This window comes from Hevea brasiliensis, unplaced genomic scaffold, assembly GCF_030052815.1.
Source record: "Hevea brasiliensis isolate MT/VB/25A 57/8 unplaced genomic scaffold, ASM3005281v1 Scaf260, whole genome shotgun sequence".
Lineage (NCBI taxonomy): Eukaryota > Viridiplantae > Streptophyta > Magnoliopsida > Malpighiales > Euphorbiaceae > Hevea > Hevea brasiliensis.
This window is the reverse complement of record NW_026614763.1, coordinates 2,594-14,780: the sequence shown is the minus strand read 5'-3', so window position 1 is coordinate 14,780 and position 12,187 is coordinate 2,594. Positions and strand designations below refer to the sequence as shown.

Below are 12,187 nucleotides of genomic sequence, written 5' to 3'. Positions count from 1 at the left end.
TCTTTTCATTTTGTGTTTGTTTGTTCTTTTTCAGGTACTTTTAATCTTTTATGAGAAGAGCTAGAAGCACAAGTGACACATCCTTATTGTTCAATCCTGAAATTGAGAAATTTTGTAAGGCCAACAAGAAAGAAACCAGAAGAAGGAAAGAAGCTTTGAGAGAAACTGAATTAGAAGCAGACATGGCTGATGAAAGAATTAGAATTGGCGGTAATGCTGGAAATGGTCAAAACAATGAAAATGAAGCCCAAGGGGAAGAAGTTGTTAATGCAAACGTGCCTAGGGGAAGTATGATGGATCATGCTTTTCCTCGTTTTGATGACTTGAGAGAGAGCATAGCAAGACCAAGAATTGATGCAAATAGTTACAAGATGGATTTTGGAGTTCTTCAAATGATTCAAAATTCTCAATTTGGAGGACATCCTTTTGAAAATCCACACACACACCTGAAGAAGTTTGCTATGATTTGTGACATGCAAAAACAACCTGGAGTGTCTGATGATGCAGCAAGATTGAAGCTATTCCCGTTCTCTTTGAAAGATAGAGCATTGGATTGGCTTGATTCTTTACCTCACAACTCCATTACAAATTGGGAGCAACTCACTGATGCATTTCTTGCACAATATTTTCCACTGAAAAACTCAAGAGTTGAGGAATCAAATGACACTTTTTGACCAAGAGAAGATGAAACTCTCTATGAGTCATGGATGAGATGGAAGGAATTAGAGAGACAATGCCCACATCATGCCATTCCGAAATGGATGATAAACCAGAATTTTTACACAAATGTCACTCCTGCAATTAGAGGGATTATTGATGCTCAAACAGGAGGAGAATTTATTATGAAGCATGAAGATGAAGCTTATGAGCTATTGGAGAAAATTGCAAAGAATACTCATCTTTGGAGTAGTCCAAGAGGGTCAACTCCAACTCAAAAAAGGCAAGCTGCTGGAATGTATGATCTTGATCCATTCAACATGATTAATGCAAAGTTTGATGCACTTACTAATGTTTTGGCTAAGAAGATGGAAGACTTGAGTATGTTGGTTAGTTCATCATCATCAGCTGGAAGTTCACAACAAGTTGCTTATGCAGAGGGAACTACCAGCTGTGGAGTAGACTTTGGAGAGCAAGCAGCATATGTTGGTAATTATGGAAACAAGCAAATGGGGAATCCTTATTCTCAAACTTACAATCCAAATTGGAGGAATCATCCCAACTTTTCATGGGGAAATCAGCAAAGTCAAGTTCCAAATCAGAATTTTCAACCACAACAGCAGCAAGGAGTTCCATATCAGCAAAATAGGCAACCATTGCCTAATTTTCAGCAGAAAAATATGAATCCTCCTCCAAAACAGCAAGAACAAAGTTCCACCACAGAAGCTTTATTGCAACAGATTCTTGCTAACCAAAATAAGCATGATGAGGAGATGAGAGAGATGAAAGCAAGGCTAGAACAAGTGCAAACACATAACAGAATGCTGGAAAATCAGATTGCACAACAAGCATCTTCCTCAAGTGCCAAGTCTTTTGGAAAGCTTCCAAGTCAACCAGAAAAGCCAAGAGAGCAGTGTCAAACTATTACTTTAAGAAGTGGGAAAGTTATAAATGATGAGAAGAGTGAAAACAGTGAGAAGAGAGAAAATGAGAAAGAAACTGATGAGAGTGAAAAATAAGAGAATGCAGAAAAATGTAAAGAGGAAATTGAAGAAAAGGAAGAGAAGTATATACCTCCTGAGCCCTACAAGCCACAACTTCCCTTTCCATAAAGATTTCACAAAGCCAAGCTTGATAAGCAATTTGGGAAGTTCTTAGAGGTTTTGAAGAAACTTTACATAAATGTGCCGTTTGTTGATGCTCTTTCACAAATGCCCTCTTATGCAAAATTCTTGAAAGAAATTCTTTCAAACAAGAGGAAACTTGAAGACCATGAGACTATAGCTTTGACAGAAGAATGTAGTGCTATCCTTCAAAGGAAACTTGCCCCAAAGCTCAAGGATCCAGGGAGTTTTTCAATTCCATGCCACATTGGGGAATCATGTTCTACAAAAGCTTTATGTGATCTAGGGGCTAGTGTTAGCCTTATGCCCCTCTCCATTTATGAAAAGCTCAATATGGGAGATCTTAAGCCAACCCACATTTCTCTTCAGTTAGCTGACAGATCAATCAAGTATCCTGAAGGGATTTTAGAGAATATGCCTCTGAAGGTTGGAAAGTTCTATATACCTGTTGACTTTGTCATCTTGGACATGGAGGAAGATTCTAATATCCCAATCATCTTGGGAAGACCCTTTCTAGCTACAGCAGGAGCATTGATTGATGTTAAGGGAGAAAAGCTTACTCTTAGGGTTGGTGAAGAGCAATTGGTTTTCAATATTAATAACACTATGAAGAAGCATCATTCTGAAGCTGATACTTGCTTGAGAGTTGATATCATTGATGAGCTGGTTGAAGAACACTTCAGAAAGAAATATCCAGAAGATCCACTTGAAAATTGCTTGGTTCATGGAGGAGGCATAGACTATGACAACCCTCATGTGGCTGCATATGCTCAACACTTAAAGGGAAGTCCACCATTCATTTCTGCTCCAGTTTTTCAACTCACACAAAAGGAAATAGTAGAATCTAAGCAACCATCATTCAAGGAAGAAGATGCACCTAAGGTAGAACTTAAGCAACTTCCTTCTCAGCTCAGGTATGAATTTCTTGGCACTAATAACACTTATCCAGTAATTGTAAATGCAAACTTGAGTACCTTAGAGGCTGATAAGTTGTTAAGAGTGTTGAGACAATTTAAGAAAGTCTTAGGATACACCATAGATGATATTAAGGGAATAAGCCCACACTTTTGCATGCATAGAATCATTTTGGAAGAAAATTGTAAGCCATCTATTGAACATCAGAGGAGGTTGAACCCAAATATGAAAGAAGTTGTTAAAAAGGAAATTTTGAAGTTGCTTGATGCAGGGATCATATACCCTATCTCAGACAGTACTTGGGTGAGCCCAGTACATGTTGTTCCAAAAAAGGGTGGAATGACAGTGGTCAAAAATGAAAATAATGAATTAATTCCCACTAGAACGGTGACTAGTTGGCGGATGTGCATAGATTACAGAAAATTAAATGTTGCCACTAGAAAAGATCATTTTCCACTTCCCTTCATTGATCAAATGTTAGAAAGACTAGCTAGGCACTCTTACTTTTGCTATTTAGATGGATATTCAGGTTTTTTTCAAATCCCTATCCATCCAAATGATCAAGAGAAAACCACTTTTACTTGTCCATATGGGACCTTTGCTTATAGGAGGATGCCATTTGGGTTATGTAATGCACCAGCCACTTTTCAAAGGTGCATGATGGCAATCTTCTCAGATTTCATTGAAGACATAATAGAGGTTTTTATGGACGATTTTTCTATTTATGGATCTTCATTTGACATATGCTTGGCTAACCTTTCTAAAGTTTTGCAGCGATGTGCAGATACTGACCTTGTGTTAAACTGGAAAAAGTGTCATTTCATGGTTCAGGAAGGGATAGTGCTCGGACATTTGGTGTCTAACAGAGGAATAGAGGTTGATAAAGCCAAGGTTGAAGTGATAGAGAAGATGGCTCCTCCTACCAATGTCAAGGGAATTCGAAGTTTTCTAGGACATGCCGGGTTCTACAGACGCTTTATCAAGGATTTTTCTAAAATAGCCAAACCTTTGTCTAATTTGTTAAGTAATGACACACCATTTGTATTTGACCAAGAGTGTTTGGATGCCTTTTGCAGGTTGAAGCAAGCCCTTATCACTGCACCAATCATGCAACCACCTGATTGGAGCCTACCTTTTGAAATTATGTGTGATGCTAGCAACTATGCAATTGGGGCTGTTCTTGGTCAAAGAAAGGACAAAAAGGCTTATGCTATTTATTATGCTAGTAGAACACTGGATGAGGCTCAAACAAATTATGCAACAACTGAAAAGGAATTTTTAGCAATTGTCTTTGCATTGGAAAAATTCAGACCTTACATTATTGACTCAAAGGTGGTTATATTTTCAGATCATGCAGCCATCAGGTATTTGCTCCATAAAAAGGAGGCTAAACCTAGGCTCATTAGGTGGATTCTGATGCTACAAGAGTTTGATTTGGAGATTAGAGATAAGAAGGGAGCTGAAAATGTAGTTGCTGATAATCTTAGTAGGTTGAAATTGGATGATGAAGAATTGGATGAAATCCCTATTGATGAGTTTTTCTTGGATGAACAACTTTTCTCTCTTGTTGCTAAACTACCTTGGTATGCAGACATTGTGAATTATCTATCTTGTGGAGTTTTGCCCCTAGGAATGACATGGCAACAAAAGAAAAAGTTTTTGCATGAGGTGAAGTTTTATAGATGGGATGACCCTTTACTCTTTAGGAGATGCTGTGATGGTTTAATAAGGAGATGTATTCCTGAAGAGGAGATACAAAGTATTATGCATCATTGCCATGCTTCTGATTATGGAGGACATTTTGGAATCTCTAAAACAACTAGTAAAATTTTGCAAGCTGGTTTCTTTTGGCCAAATCTTTTTAAGGATGTGAGGAAATTTGTGTTGGATTGTGATAAATGTCAAAGGAGTGGAAATTTGTCAAAAAGAGATCAAATGCCCCTAAATAATATTCTTGAAGTGGAATTATTTGATGTTTGGGGAATAGATTTTATGGGGCCATTCCCTCCTTCATACGGTAATAGATACATCTTAGTTGGGGTTGACTATGTGTCACAGTGGGTGGAAGCTATTGCAACTCCAACTAATGATGCTAGAGTGGTAATGAAATTTTTGAAGAAATTTGTCTTGAGCAGATTTGGAGCTCCTAGGGCTGTAATTAGTGATGGTGGTTCCCATTTTTGTAATAAGCAATTTGAGAGCTTAATGAGGAAGTATGGTGTAGTGCACAAGATAGCTACCCCATACCACCCTCAAACTTCAGGACAAGTTGAAATTTCTAACAGAGAGCTCAAGCATATTTTAGAGAAAACAGTGAACAATTCTCGGAAAGATTGGTCTATCAAACTAGATGATGCTTTATGGGCATATAGGACTGCCTACAAAACCCCTATAGGAACTACTCCCTTTAGGTTGGTGTATGGTAAGTCTTGTCATTTACCTGTGGAGCTAGAACATAGAGCATATTGGGCCATTCAGACCTTGAATTTTGATCTTAAGCAAGCTGGTGAGAAAAGGTTATTACAACTTAATGAGCTTGAGGAATTGAGGATGGATGCTTATGAAAGTGCCCGTATTTACAAAGAAAGAACTAAAGTTTGGCATGATAAGCATCTTAGGAAAAAGGAATTCAAAGAAGGTGATTTAGTTTTGTTGTTCAACTCAAGATTGAAATTGTTCCCTGGAAAACTTAAGTCAAGGTGGACTGGTCCATATAGAGTTTCTAAGGTTTTCCCTTATGGAGCAATTGAAATTTGGAGTGAAAAATCTGGGAATTTTAAGGTCAATGGGCATAGATTGAAACATTATATAACTGGAGACCCAATAAAGGGAGCAAGCTGTTACAAGCTCTCTAATCCCTCACCTTTTTTTCAGTGAAATTCATGAAGAGTCCAGCTAAGGACTATAAATTAGCCCTCTTGGGAGGCATCCCAAGTCCTTTTATTTTTATTTTGCTGATTTACTTTTACTTTCATTACTTTTATTTTTATCTTGAATCTCCCCAAATTCAATTTTTGACATTTGTTGAATTTTGTCCCTTGTAGATGTATTTCAATGGAGGAAGGTTGGTGAACTGCTGGGGAGTGACCCTTAACCTGAAATTATGTTCTTTAAATCTCCTACAAATTGATTGATTTTTGCTGCATAACCAAAGGTGGTCCGCTACCGTTTATGCAGAGGAAAATGAAATCTGCAGCAAGGAAAGATCTGCAGCAGATGAATTATGTCCTTGGGTTGGTACCTGGTTTATGCAGAGCAAAAAAAATGACATTCTGCAGCAAAGAGGGTGTCTGCAGCAGATTACTTAAGTCCTTAGTGAGGTTGGGTGTGTAACTTTTTAATATTTGTGCTTATAATGTTAATATGGTGGTAAGTGAGTCATTTTTGTAGTTTTGAGCTTATTTGGGTTGTGGGATTCAAGGTAGGTATGGTGCATTTTCTTGGCAAAACTTGGAGAGTTCATTTCATCATTTGTGAATAGATACAACTTTATGCAGATTTTATTGAGTTTTAATGTGCTAAATGTTGATTTGCAGAATTTGAGTCAAAATGGCATGGTTCTCAAAGGTCTTTTATGTAGGATCCATTTCTACATGCTTGTGTGATGCATTTTTGATGAACTTTGTATATATTGATGTGTTTTTGGTGAAAATTTCTCATGGTTTATGCTTCATAGAATTATATTTCCTCATTCTAGGGTATTTTTCACACTTGCAATTCATGTTCCATTGCAATCTTAATCTTGATGAATTGTGCATAAGCAACTGCATAGCTTATGCAATCCTGCATAACCACAATTCTTGCCATTTTTCACCTTTATTGCAAGTGCATAAGGAGAGTGCATAGCTTATGCAACTCTGCATAGCCTAATTTTGTCAAATTTCATATCTTTCGAAACCTGCATAAGCAGAGTGCATGACTTATGCACATTTGCATAACTTCAAATTCTTCATTTTCTCTCTCTGCCGAAGTCTGCATAAGGAGAGTGCATAACTTATGCACTTCCGCATGACCAAAGCCTCTGAATCTCCAAACCTGCCTAGGGGTGCATAAGCAGAGTGCATGACTTATGCACTTCTGCATAACCAGAAACCCAAAATTCCAAAACCTGTCGAGGGGTGCATAAGCAGAGTGCATGACTTATGCACTTCTGCATAACCAAAGACTCTGAATTCCAAAAGCTGCCGAGACATGCATAAGCAGAGTGCATAACTTATGCACACCTGCATAACCACCAACCCAAATTCCAAAAGTTGTCGAAGTCTGTATGAGCAGAGTGCATGACCTATGCACTTCTGCATGACCCGATTCTCTGAAAAATCAAATCTGCCGAGAGGTGCATAAGGGGAGTGCATGACTTATGCACTCCCGCATGACTTCACTCCTCAAATTTCAAAAGTTGCCGAGACCTGCATAAGCAGAGTGCATGACCTATGCACTTCTGCATGACATATTTTTCTGAACTTCAAAACAGGGTGAAACTTGCATAAGCTAGTGCATAAGCTATGCACATTCACTTTCCCCTTATGCAGTTTTTACAAAACCCGTTTAAATCAAATTTTTTCTTTTCGGAAATTTTTTTCCCACCTTCACCCCGATATCCCTGTTCACTGTCTTTCTCCTCTCACGATCCTCATTCCCGCATAACCCTTCCCCTCCCCTTCTTCTCCACTCGTATTTCCACCACCTAAACCCTAATCTCTTCGTGCATATTTTCTTTCCCCCTCATCTCTTCCATCTTCTCCAACGGCAATGGAGTCGCCTCCCCATTCCCTTCCAGCTTCTCCTCTCGAGGTCTCGCCATTATCAACGATACCTCCCAATCCCGATTCCCCTCCACAAGCGACACCCCCACCACCTCCCACAACCACGTACAAACGAAAAATCCGGTCGAAATCTGTGCGACCCATGTCCTCTGCCCCTCCTCTATCCAAACGCAAAGAACCACCCACCCCATTGTCGGAACCACCACCCAAAAAGCCAAAAACTCCAGCCTCCACACCCTCTTCCAGCAAAAAGCCAATTTCAGTAGCTTCACAGGTATCAAAGCTACCTTGGCCTCTTCCTGATACAATTCAAAAGGCAGCTTTTAAGAGACTCAAGGATAGGAGGGTACAACCCACTAGGTATATTTCTGCCGATTCTCTACAATCTCTTGGTTTATTTGACAATGTAGTTGCATATCTTGATGGTATGGGTTGGATGGAATTTGTGCATAAGCAGGAGATAGTTTATCCAACTCTAGTTTTGGAGTTTATTTCTTCATTCTCTGCTACCCTCAAATTGCATGATGTAGACCATAAGCCAATTATGAAATTTAGATGTTTGGGGCAAAATAGAGAGCTGTCATTGGACCAATTTCATAGCATTTTTGGTTTTGCAATTGATGGGTTATTTCGAGTGCCACATACTGGAGTAGAGGTAGCAAACAAGGGTATTTGGAATGCTGCACAATTCTGGAGAATCATCACAAACCAACCTCAGACTTTCTCTGCTGGCAGGTCAAAAACCTCTCAAATCCTTGACCCTGCACTTAGGTTTATTCATAGACTGATTGCTAGCACTATTTTGGGCAGAGGGACTAGTTCTGGTGCTGTGGGGAAATCTGAATTATTTATGTTATGGTGTGCATTTCACAAGGTCAAGGTTTCTCCTGGTTATTTCTTTTGTGAGCATGTGTTGCATATTGCCACTAAATCCATAGGTGACATTGTCCTGGGTGGGCTCATAACAGTTATAGCTAAGCATTTTGGTTTTAATCCTGAAGAGCACCCAATACCAGCACTTGTGGACACTTTATATTTTGATACTGCACACTTAACCAAAACAGGGTTCAGTTTGCCACATTCTGACATTGCACAACCTGCAGCAGAAACTGAGCCCATTGCACAACCAGAAGCCCAACCTTTTCCATCAGTCCCACAGCACTCTACTGAACCTACCCCACCCCCTCCATCTGCACAGGAGACCCCAGCAGCTTCTGCTCAGCCCACACCTCCTACAGCTGAACCTTCCTCATCCACAGCCCCTCCTGCATTCAACACTAAAGCCTTATTCACCTACCTTGACAGGCTTAGTGATGATATATACTTTGTGGATAGGAAGCTTGACACTGGTCTTGATACACTCAAGGATCGTCATGATCACCTATTTGACCTTGTCATGGAAACCAGGGACAAGCAGAAAGAGTTGAAGGAGATGGTGAAGCAAATTATGCTTTTTCTGGGAATGCCACCTCCACTTCCATCACCTCCTCCAGCACCATCATTTCGACAAAGAACAGCTACCAAATTTCTTAGCAACATCTTTGGATAAGGGCAAAACAATAGAACTAGATTAGTTTTTGTTTTCCTTTTGTTCAAACTTGTAGGACTTTTCCTTTGTAAATATGTTCAAACATTTATAGTTTGTTCTGAATTATGTTTGTCTGTTTTGAATTAGTTTGTCTTAAATTCTGTTTTTCTTGAAGTTTTATTGGACAGCTATTCCATTAATTTTCTTAGATTGCCCTTTTGTACATATTTGCCCATACTCTGTATATATTTCAATGCTTCTACTGCTGGTTGTACATTTCCCCTTGCTAATCATCATGCAGTAGCTTTTGTATACACTGCACAGGCTATGAATTTCCTTATGCAAATATTTTGCATAGCCTGTGCAACCCTTTCTGCTACTTATGCAGAACTGCATAGGTTGTATTTCCCTTATGCAAATGTCCTGCATAGCCTATGCAACCCATATTGCCACTTATGCAGAACCGCACGGCTTATGCACCCTACTTATGCACTTGATCTCGACAAAGATTCAAGTTCGCATAACTGTGCGACTTCTTATGCATCCCTTTATATCTTGCATTCTCCTCTGCCCATACTGTAACTCTTTCTTTTTGCTTTTAATTTTTACAATTCCTGGTCAATATTATTTGCTTTGAGTTTTGGTTATCTACTACTTGAGACATTGAGGACAATGTCCAATTTTGAGTTTGGGGGTGCACATTTTGATTTTTGCTTCATTTTTCACATTTTGAGTATAGGAACATCTCATCCCATTTCATTTACATATATTATAAATATTTTACATATACATCCACACATACATATACATAACACATTTACACACACATTATACATCACTTAGAAATTGTACACATTGCATACAAATAGACTTCCTCCATTTAGTTAATGCATTACTCATTTTAGGAATCATGTATCATGCATTAAATTCTTTTGCCAAATCCCTTGAGTATTGAAAAGTTGCCTATGAGAGTGATTTGACTTACCTTTAGTTGGGCTTGTGGATTAAAAGTTTCCTAAGAAGTGCAAAGTTTTGAAGTGTTATCCCTTGCCTATATCTTCTTAGCCAAAAAGCCACCCAACTAGTCATTTGGAGATGGAAGTGTTTAGAGGGAGTTATTGGATATAAGGTAGTCAAATGATGTCTCACCAATCCTAGAATAAATTTTCTAAACCTTTCAAGGCGAAATACCAGCTTATACTTGAAAAGAGAGATGATTAGGCATTCTTTGATTTAAACCTTCTCATTTTAAACCTTTGGCCTTTTTCCTAATTAAAATTAACCCTTGCAAACCCCTTTGAACCTTTTTATTCCTAATTTTTCTTGAAACCCTTATTGCTACCTAGCCAATGAACCAAACACTCCAACCCTTTTCATGAGAATAATATTGAATATTAGGTACACTTTCAAAAAATAAAAATAAAAATAAAAATAAAAATAAAAAAAAAAGATACAATAAAAGGGAGAAGAAGTGCTTGTCATCTTGTAAAAGTGCTAGTATATGTGCTTTTCACTATTGCCATTCAAAATGAAAGAAATCCACCCAAAGTATTAAAAGAAATGAGTTTGGGGGTGACATTTTTAGGGACAATCATCAAAAGAAAATGCAAAATACAAGTTTAAAGTATCAAAATGTCCCTCCATTTTTATGTGTTTTGCTAGCACTTGACAATTCTCATTATGTATTTCTCTTCTCCATATATATATATATATATATATATATATATATATATATATATATATATAAAGTATAATAAAATAAGAAATGTACCTTATGTTGTCAAGATTGAAAATATTCTCATGCTTTGAATCCTTTTTACCCATTTTTCTTCTTAGCCTCATTTTTGAACCCCATGGCCCTATTACATCCCTAAAAAGACCTTTGATCTCTTGATAGTATTTGCTACATTAGTGGAGATAGGAGTAGGGAATTTGCCTATGGGATTGGAAAATTATCCATTCATTCATTTAATTCCATCATTCTATATAGAGACACTTTGACTATTGATTGTTCTAGAATTCCTTTTGAGCATGACTCTCTCTCTTTTGATTGGTTGGTTTGGTGATTTTGAATGATAATTGACTTGATGGCTAAGCGGTGAAAGCTTGGATAAGCATTAGATTCTTTACATTTTGAAGGATGGGTATATGGATTGTTGGTATGGCTAAAGGTGTGTTTAGTTACTTTAATAGGTAATTTTCATAGCTCTTTGGATAAGGAAACCCTAAAAATTTTTGCATCACATTTTAAAGTTTGCTTGAGGACAAGCAAAAGCTTAAGTTTGGGGGTATTTGATGCATACATTTTGCATAGTCATTTAGATCTAATTTCATAGCCATTTTATTATATTATTAGTTATTTTTAGCTAATTTCATTAGTTATTTAGTTAGTTTTTCATAATTGTCAATTTTGGATTAATTTGTAATTTTTACTTTGTTTTGTAGGAAAAATGGTGTTTTTGAAGGACTGAAGAGAAATTTTGCCATTGAGGAGTGACTTCTACAGCCAAAGATGTCAAAAACAAGTTTTCAAGCTGAAATATACATTGACCAAATTGTGCATTCTCTTGCCGCATAAGCTATGCAGATCTGCATAAGGAGAAAAATCACTGTTCCAGAACTAACCGAAATGTGCATAAGGAGACTGCATAGCTTATGCACATTCACGCCTCCCTTATGCACTCTCACGGAATTGTGCATAACCTATGCACCAAGTCATGCAGTTTCGCATAAGTGAACCAGAATCACTGAAATCAGATAAAGGATCGCATAACTTATGCACCCACTTATGCAATCCCATAAAGAGTTCATTAATGAGCTGGCAGAATATTCCCTCAGATAATTCCTCCTAGAACATACCATTTTAGGGCTCCATGTCAGAAAAATGCTATAAATAGTCTCATTTTCCCATTTTAGAGAGAGACAAAGAGCAGAAAAGGAAAGGAGAAGGGAGGCAGAATTTGAAGAGTCACTTTCACCTTCCACACCATTTTCAACCAAGATTTGCAGATTTCTTTCTTCCCTTATATTTTTCTACACTTCTAGTGTTTAATTTCTTATTCCTTAGCTTAGATTAGAGCTTTATTTCCATTTAAACTCAATATATCTTGTAAGCATTATGGATAGTGAGTAGTTTTATTTTGATTCTGGAGTAAGGGTTGTAATATTTGAGATATTTTGTGGATTTTGATTGGATA

General features: G+C 37.7%; 1 non-coding gene across 1 annotated transcript; it reads right to left on the bottom strand.

Annotated features, from left to right (window-relative positions):
• Positions 1–644: 644 nt before the first annotated feature.
• LOC131176860 (small nucleolar RNA R71) lies at positions 645–751 on the bottom strand. The gene has a single exon (XR_009146714.1). It is a non-coding gene; the product is annotated as a small nucleolar RNA R71 (small nucleolar RNA).
• Between the last annotated feature and the right edge of the window lie 11,436 nt (positions 752–12,187).